Source organism: Poecilia formosa, unplaced genomic scaffold (assembly GCF_000485575.1).
Source record: "Poecilia formosa unplaced genomic scaffold, Poecilia_formosa-5.1.2 Scaffold108, whole genome shotgun sequence".
Lineage (NCBI taxonomy): Eukaryota > Metazoa > Chordata > Actinopteri > Cyprinodontiformes > Poeciliidae > Poecilia > Poecilia formosa.
In genome coordinates this window covers 1,348,124-1,357,139 of record NW_006800047.1, presented here as the reverse complement: position 1 = coordinate 1,357,139, position 9,016 = coordinate 1,348,124, and positions in this window count along the sequence as shown.

Sequence of the window (9,016 nt, the reverse complement as noted above, 5' to 3'; positions counted from 1 at the left end):
TTCCTAAAACCTCATTATGATGTACAGGAATATTGAACTAAAAAAAAAAAAAAAAGAGAAGTGCCCAGTAACACAGGCTTGTCTTGACTAGCGGGACAGGAATGCAGATTTGAACTGTTTAGCTTCATTAAACCGGCTTCTGGAAACACCAGCTAGCCCTCGGCCGCGGCTCATCGGAATTCCTGCCGCGTCGGCGCGAGCGGCCCCCGCCCGCGTTCCGGCGGACAGACAGGCTGTCAGAATCGTTATCGTCTTTACTTCATCTCGTTAATTTGCTAGATGGGAGCGCGGGTATTTGCCCTGTGGAAACTAAACACACTCACAGGGTTTTTATTTATTTATTTATTTATTTTTATTTCTCTGAGCATCCATACCCCCCCTCCTCTCCCACCACCACCACCACCACCTTCACGTCTGATTCACAGAGCAACCAGCGAGGCAGCCTGGGTGCGCGCATAGCCTGCGGTCATATCACAGCTGACAGCCTGGCTGGAGTCAATATGACCGCAGGCGGAAAAATAGTGCTCGGAGCTCGGTCCCCCTCAGTCTGAGACCTGGCGTGGACGCTCCGTCCGTATGAGGCGGCCTCTCCGCTCCAACTCGCATTCAATCAACACCCGTCACCCTCTCTCATAACAAGTCAGTGGCTCCAATTTGACCTTCTGTTGTTTTGGGGGTTTTTTTGTTGCAAGCTGTACATCATTTCTTTTTTATGATTTTATGAAGGCAAATGTTGAAGGTGTAAATGTGGAGGCTTCAACGTTTCGACATCTAGATTGGATTTGACAGCAGCTCTCTCTCTCTCTCTCTCTCTCTCTCTCTGCTATCCAGAAGGTGGAAAGGGTTAGAAAAGAGGTGGAGTTGGTGGAGTTGTTATTTTCTCCGCTGCGCACGAGTTTCCGAGTGCACCCGTCATCGTGAATCTCGTGTTTTCGTTCTTCGCTCGGACGATGAGAATTTATTTGCAGGGAGTTTTGGGAACGACGAGGACAGCTGCTGAGGGAAATCCGATCGCAGGGCATGAACACACCTTAAACTTATTTTTTAAAACACTTTTTCACCTTTTAGATACAAACATTGCTGTGTTTAATATGCTTTTTTATTTAATAGACCAACACGTTGGTAATGTACACACACACACACACACACACACACACACACAAAAGAAAACAGGTGAAAAAAATGAGTTGGTTTGTCACAAGTAATGAAATTAAGTTTATCCAAGTACATATATTAAGTTTAAGTTGTCATGTTTGCTTTGTTGACATTTCGCCAAGGCAAAAAAAACAAAAACAAAAACAAAAAAAAACAGGTGGACAACGTGAAGAGAGGAAAAGGAACTGCTGCTTTAGCAGTTTTTGCCCACTTCAAAATAAGAGCATAAAAATACAAATAACTAATTACTTGACAAATTCTTAACAGTCGAAAAAGCTTCAACACAGAGATGTCAAACTTTATTCAGCTGAAAGTTGACTAAACAGCCAAATAAATTCAGGGGAAGCTAAATGTGCTAAACATGGTCCGAGTTAGCAAAAGAACTAAAGGAAAAATTAGCTCCATTTTCAGCGCATTAGCGAAAATGTGGCCACCACTGGAAAACTGAAATAAACAGCACCATGAAGACTAAGTACAACACAAAGTTAAGTTATAAAACAATGCACCCATCTTTAAGCATTTTATGGATATTTCCTCTCTCAATTATCTCAAAGTGGAGACACTTTAGTCCTATTTAAAGACAACCAAGTCATGTCCTTCACCAAGGAAGAGCAACCTATACTTTGCACTTCTCTGTATTGGCCAGTCACATGAAAACCTCATTGGGATTCCTGTTATAAATGTCAAAAAATTCAAAAATAAATCCAGGGGTATGAATGCTTTTTCAAGACATCGTATCATGTGTTCACTAGAAATGATCACACAGCACTTAAGCATATGTGAAATAATACTAAGTTGCCGTAAATGTCAAGAAATTTTATTATGTCCACAGCCTGCATGTGATGTTTAATTATTCAGCTGTATGAGCCATTATTTTGAAAGGGTCATCCGTGGGGTCAGTCAGAATCCCATCCTAAATTACATATCTACCGCTATTATGATTATTCATTTGTCAGCTGAATATTTATGACTAAAACACACATTCCAGGCAAAGCTGCACAAACGCTCCCCTCGTTGGGCCCCGCACAGACATCTCAAAGAGAATATGCAAACAGAAACTGCTTTATAGATGTGTGTGTGTATGTGTGTGTGTGCGTTTGAGAGTTCTGTCAAACGTCTGTTTACCATCTCACGTTCCCAGAGGCACAAACCTCTTGACAGAGGCTACATCTACTTCTCCAGCAGAGCGATGTCTTTAAAACAAGAGCGTTTTGCTGCCTCTAAGTTAAAAGGTGGGAACAATGTCAGTCTCACAATCTTAGAGGACAAATTATTGTCAAAGAAACTTGCCTTTCTGAAGGCTGTGTGTGTGTGTGTGTGTGTGTGTGTGTGTGTGTGTGTGTGTGTGTTTTTTAGCGCTTCACGCCTAGTAAGGCCCATTTTTTCAACAAAATACTACATTGTGAGGATCCACCGTTCCTTATGGGGCCCAAATTCCCAGGCCCTATTAGAAAAAGTGCAGTTTTTGTGCTAGGGGTTAGAGTTAAGGACTAAGATATGAATTGAGCATAGGTTAAGTTTAGGGGTTAGGGGTCTACTGGTAATGGTTAGGTTTCGGCTTAAAGGTCAACGTTGGGCTGTAGAAAGGAATGAAAACTGAATGGAAGTCAATGCAACAGTCCCCATATTTAAAGCAAAATTAGTAATGCTTTTTTGTTTTGTCAAAACCAGGGGAGGAAAGAGAATAGCCAATGTGAACAAACTCCAGAGTTCAAGGGAAACAATAGATGCAGGAGAACATCCAACAATTAATAACCAACTCTCACTTTATTTACATTGCCTACATTAAAAGTAGTGGTAGGACTTGATTAACATTTTTAATCGAGTTAATTGCAGGGTCTTGTTTGCATTTTAATTGAAAACATTAAATAAACATTTTCAAAACAAAAACTCCTATTGCTGGTAAATTATTGAATAAATGTACATATGAGCACAATGACAAAGATATTTATTGTTTTTAATCTGTTACTTCGGTTATTCAACCATCAGAGTGGAGCAAATTGCTGGTGAAATGCAACTCCTTTGAAAAAAAAAAAAAAACTTCTTTAGAAATGTGGACTGTGGACGCTGACATTAGCGTTTGGGGAAGTTTGTCTCATGTTTAGCATTGAGATGGTATTTTAGCCTTGAATAGCTTTGCTGATGGGCAAACTCCTTTTTTCTCAACTTGAACCAAACAATAACCTTTTCCAGCGTCCCTTCATATCGTTTGTTGAGGCAGAAATGAACTCCCAGTGGGCTAAGGGAGGGAGCTTTGTCATCTGGTGCTATTGTTTCCATATATCGCATGTGCGTGAGGTTAACGGGTGTACCAGAAACACAACATACAAAGGTTCCGGCTCAGAACCTCTCTGTAAAAAAAAAAACAACAACAACAAAAACACAACAATGTAGTTTTAACTGTAATTTTAACAGTAACTGCATTCAAATTTTTAATGCGTTACAATCCACGTAACTGTTTGAAATGAAGATAATCAGACACACTAGGAAGGTATGAGGGTATGTTTCAACTGGGTGTTAATTGGACAGTATTATGTTTTTCCAGGCACATTGTAGCATTTTATAGGATAATAAAGTAACTATGCTAACTTCAGTTGTTATAAAAATGCTGCATATATCACGTATGACTAAAAAGAAATTTTGCTTCCTAATTTAACACCTTGAAATTGGGCGTCTATCTCTTTAAGAAACGCAGCTCTTTCTGAAACGCCGCCTTCAGGAAGTCATCACATCACACATCCACATCACACATCCTTTAACCCATTAGCAACATTTTTACCAGAATTGTACTGAGAAGTAGCTCCTATAATGAGCTCAGCAGATGGACAGTTCCATCAGGTGTTTGCTAATTGCTTCTGGCTAGTCTGAAGGAGCTGAGTGAGGGAGTAACAGGGGAGGAGACGCTTGGTAGCTTGGAAACTGCAGCTCCAAGGTGGATTTCTCAAACATGCACAACAGAATCAAGGCAACACTCCAGGGAATAATTTATAACATTATGCAAATCTCAAAAAAAGTTTATATATATATATATATATATATATATATATATATATATATAATACTGCGACTTTAACATAATTAATTATGTAATGTTCAAGTAATGGCTCTGGCCTTGATAAACAGGGAAAAGCCAATAAGAGCTTAGAAAAATATTAGCATATTCAGAATTTATTTCCTTTCCTACTGTCTAAATGTTGCCCCCCCCTTTTCTGTTGTTCCTTCCTTCCTTCCTTCCTTCCTTCATTCCTTCCTTCCTTCCTGTTTCTGTTTTTTTTTATTTTTGCTGTAGAAATATCTGCGATAAATTCCAATAAAAATAGGAAAAGCATGGGACCCTGAAATGACAATTTTTTTCTGTTTGTTTTCAGATCACTTGCTCCAGAGCTCAGCAACACAAATACAGATTTCACAGCCGTCCTTAAGTATGCAAATGATCCGTCTGTGCGGACGGACGGCTTATGGCGGCATTCCAGGTTCCCTCGGTGTAATATCCCAGCTGACGTTGCACTCTTCAGTCCTTTTTGTCGTCCCGCCGCGCCGAGCCCCTAGACAGCCAAGAAAATAGTAATAATATGAAAAGAAAAACAGTCAGTTATTCAGCAGCAATTGATGCAACAAGCATTTTGTGAAGGAAGGGAGTGGGGAGGCAGATTTCTATGGAAACATCCCTCAGGAGTATTTTAATTTTCTGCATCAAATGAGTAAAAAAGAAAAAAAAACATTGCCGTGATAATTAGCACTGTGTGCTTAGCGTAATGTGTGTGCTGAAGCAGCTCTAAAGGACTTCAAAAAGCCTGCAGGAAAAAAAATTAAAAAAACAGTTCAGTGTTTTTCACGACATCTCACCGCCTGCTCTGCTGTCAGTCAGCATTAAGGCCCGCGTTCGCCTCTTGTATTTTTCTTTTGTAATCTAAAAGCGCCGCAGTTTTAAAACAACTCTACTAATTACTTTATTTAATCAGGGGCTGGTCGAGGAATTATTTCAGCAGCCTGGAGCTAAATTTGAATCTGCAACAATAGCTTTAATATCAGTTTATGATAAAGAAAAAAAAAAAAGCTTCAATATTTAATCCCGGAAGCGGTTACAATGATTCGCCGTTTCATGTGGACCCTTTAAGATCTTGAGGACGTTGATAAGGCCGTGTTTCACCTGAGGATAATGCAGAAACCGGTTCAATTAGCGCAACCGAGCGGGCAGGAGGATTAGAGCGGTTTGGGACGGTATCCGCAATACAACGTACGACAAACCACGTCATCCGCCTTTCTAGCCACACCTGTTCCCCTTCCGAGCGAGTCTGAATTAGAGAACCAAAGCGCTGGGCAGCAAATGGTGTTTGAAAGATTAAAAAAAGGAGAGAGAAAAAAAGAAGACAGGGTTGCGGGGTGAAAGAAACAGAGGGACAGAGAGGAAAAAAAGAAATCAAAGCGAAATCGGCAGAATGCGGGACTTTCAGAAGCCGCGGCGCAGTTGAACTAAGAAGGCCCGAGTCCTGCTGAAAAGGAGTCGGGAGACAGCCTGAATGCAAATTAAATCCTCCTCATTCCTGCAAATATTGTCTTAGCCATTAGTGCGGGGCTCGACTAGAAAGGAGTGGTCCCAGTCATTGTCACTCGGCCAGGGAGAAGTCAGGGGAAGAATTCTATTCAGCGGCCGTCTTGGGGGCTCGGTGCACTTGGGCGCTTGTTTGGTACCATTCAAACGCCACAGACCGTGGCAACAAAGAGAGCTTTCAGCGTATACCTCACTGTAAAAGCATGTGAAAAAAAAGAAGAAGAAGAAGAAGAAAGGAGGTGGGAACGGGATCAGGGAAGAGGGAGGGAAGAGGGAGTAAAAAAAAGGGGGACTGCTGTAGGGCGAGGAGGGAGAGTGGAAAAGCTTAGGTGTAGGTTCCTGAGTGGAACTGTGGGTCCGTGTGGTGTTTTGTTTTAATCGTGGGGTTGATTTTTCTGCAGCCTGAGGAGTTTGGCCCACTGGGCGAGGAGATGGCAAACACATAAGTTGTGTTTCCATTACAAATGTGCACAAATATTTGAGTATTTCCTTTTAATGTCGAAAAAAATACAATGTTGCAATTGCTGTGTTTCCGTTAAATAAGAAATTAAATTGAAACCACACGCAAATAAGCTTGTTAAAAGTCATTAAAAGTCATGGCAGCGACAGAAGTAAACAGTTACATAATATATATATTCATAACTCAGCCATGGCGCTAGCGCTCATCATCCATCTTTATGAGTTTAGACGTCGGCGTCTTATTCAGGTTTTGGAGTGAGAAGCCTCGCCAATTTAGGACCGACTACGTAAGCAGCATTTTGGAGAAATTGCAGTCTGAGATTTTACAATAGAGCGATGGATTCAACATGTTTGCATGACAAATAACTTTTTCTGACCTTTTTCATTGCTGTAAAAACTAACCGTCATCCCTCCTACCACTGCCTGTCGTCTTCTTTGACGTTTTTGCCAGTAGTAAACATCCGGCCGTTGATAATGTGACTTGTGTGATGTGAAAAGTGTTTCCATTGCAGTTTTGCCAAATACATCTATTTCCATAATGCTGAAAAAAGACCTCATCCATTTTTTATCTAAAATTTTTCCTGAAATTGTCGTGTTCACATTAAGCAAATTTATTTTCGTAATTGTAATTTTATGGTCAGTGGAAATGCAGCTACAGACCCGTTCACCTGGTCTTGAAAAAGTAATTATTTACATTTTATGTGATACAACAATGTAATGGATAACTTTTTTATTTATTTATTTTACAACAAATACAAATTTGGAAAGTGTGTATCAAACTAATATGAATATCAACTTAGTATTGATATTGATATTTTTGGAGCAATCTCTACTACAAATACAGCTGCTAGCTTTTTGGGGTATGTCTCCATTATAATTGCATATTCATGCAAATTTGCTCAAGCTCAGACGTTTTGAATGGAGAGCAGTTGTAAACAATAATTTTCAAGTTTTCAAGTCATCAGCCAGATTTGACTGAGCAGCAAACAAAGCTGGTTTATTAGTGCTCTGGAATAACAGCAGTTTCCAAAATGGCGGCCCTTCCACCAGTCCACCTGCATACAAGTCAAAGCCCACCTTCTCAATTTAATTTGGTTAATCACCACAGCCTTCAAGAAAGGGGGAGATAAAACAAACAAGGTTGACTTTCACATACATAATGTAAACATTAACAAGTATTTATGAATAATAAAATATCAGTCCAATTTCCAAGTCATTTTGTTCTTTTAAACCCTTTAAGCTTCAACCAATCAAACTCCAGCTCTTATCGCCTCACTTCGTATAAAGGAGCTGGGTTTTAGCAGGGACCCAAGATGGCTGCCGCAGAAGACACATCCAAACGGTAAACATTTCATCAATACATTTCCATACTCATGATCTAAAAAAAGACAAAATGTCAAAGAAAAACTTCTTAACAAACGTTTTTGACTTTGTGGCATAAGCTAGCAAAGCTTTAAACTTCTCCCCCTTTCTGCTGTGCACTGTGACCTTTAAAATGTTTGTTCCTGAAGGTAAGTGGACCTTCTTTTAGTTCCGTCAGAGTCCTGGGGGCTGAATTTTAGACTTTCATTTGTAAAACTACTTTTGACCTTTCACTTAAAATCCAAAAATATACACAAAATATTTGGCAAAGCACTATATGTATGTAATATCAGAAGAAACATGAGACTATCTCGAATTATCTCGTGATTTTTATACCTTTAATAGACGTTTAAAAGACTCTTTCCATACCAGAACCTTCTGCTCAGTCCATCGTTTTTTTTGTTTTTAAACGATTGTGACTGCTCACCGGAGGATTATTTCATAACATGTGAAGTTGGTGAGGTTTCGTAGAGACGAGAGCTACGAAAGACAATTTACAGGACACAAATGCAGGTCCGCAGGTTCCATTGTCCGCAGGTTCGTGGACCGAGGCGTGTGTGGAAAAGCACCTTGGCATCTCGATTTGTTTTGACTGCTACGCTTACAGCTGCTGCCTAGCATGACCGAGGAAGGGCCTGGCCAAAGCAAAACAACCAAATTCTTACTTTTCGTCTTCTCCTTTCACTGCTCGCCCTCTGATGTCTTTTGGAGACGTGGCTCCCGGCCAGCCAGTTGTATAACCAAGCCCTTCAGTTCCACTATATTGACAGATGCTACTTCCAGCCTTACTTGGAGGAGGTAAGGTTTGTTTTTGAACCTCTGTGAAAAATTGAGTTACATAGCGGGGTGATATGCTTCAGAATGCGTTTAATGCCTGGAATACAGCTGCATGGGAGAACTGCAAAAATCCTAAAAACACTCTGGGACTGTAAAACAAAGGCAACGTGGCCACAGGTCTTTTCTCTGTCTTATGTGAGCATGCAGGGAAAACATCTATGTTTCAGTTTTATTTTATTTTTTTACCCAATGATATGAAGATTCATACCATTCAATTTTTTTTTTACATAGAGCTATGTTACAGATCCCAAAGGTATGCGAAAGTACCTCACTTTGTGAGAAAAAAAAACATCTTATGATTTTCATATTACTGTGGCACATTAATTCATTGCCTTTATGATTGGGATATATTGACATAAGCAGAAATATGTCAACATCTGGTGAACTCACTAGTAGCTAAATGTGTTTTTTACGTAGAACATTATTAATTTTTGCTTTTTGGACCTTTATTGAAGTGACACTGAAACAACAAGCTGATATTAGCTGGTTGATTCTTGAGGGTATCAGATCACGTATTGGGGCCATCTATTTAGGTACGTGCCAATTGCAGCTTGTAAATGGTAGTTTTAAAACTTAAAGATGCAGCATGTAAGTTTTGTAAAAAAAAAAGAAAAAAAAAGCTACATTTTATTGTTTTATTTTTAAATCAAA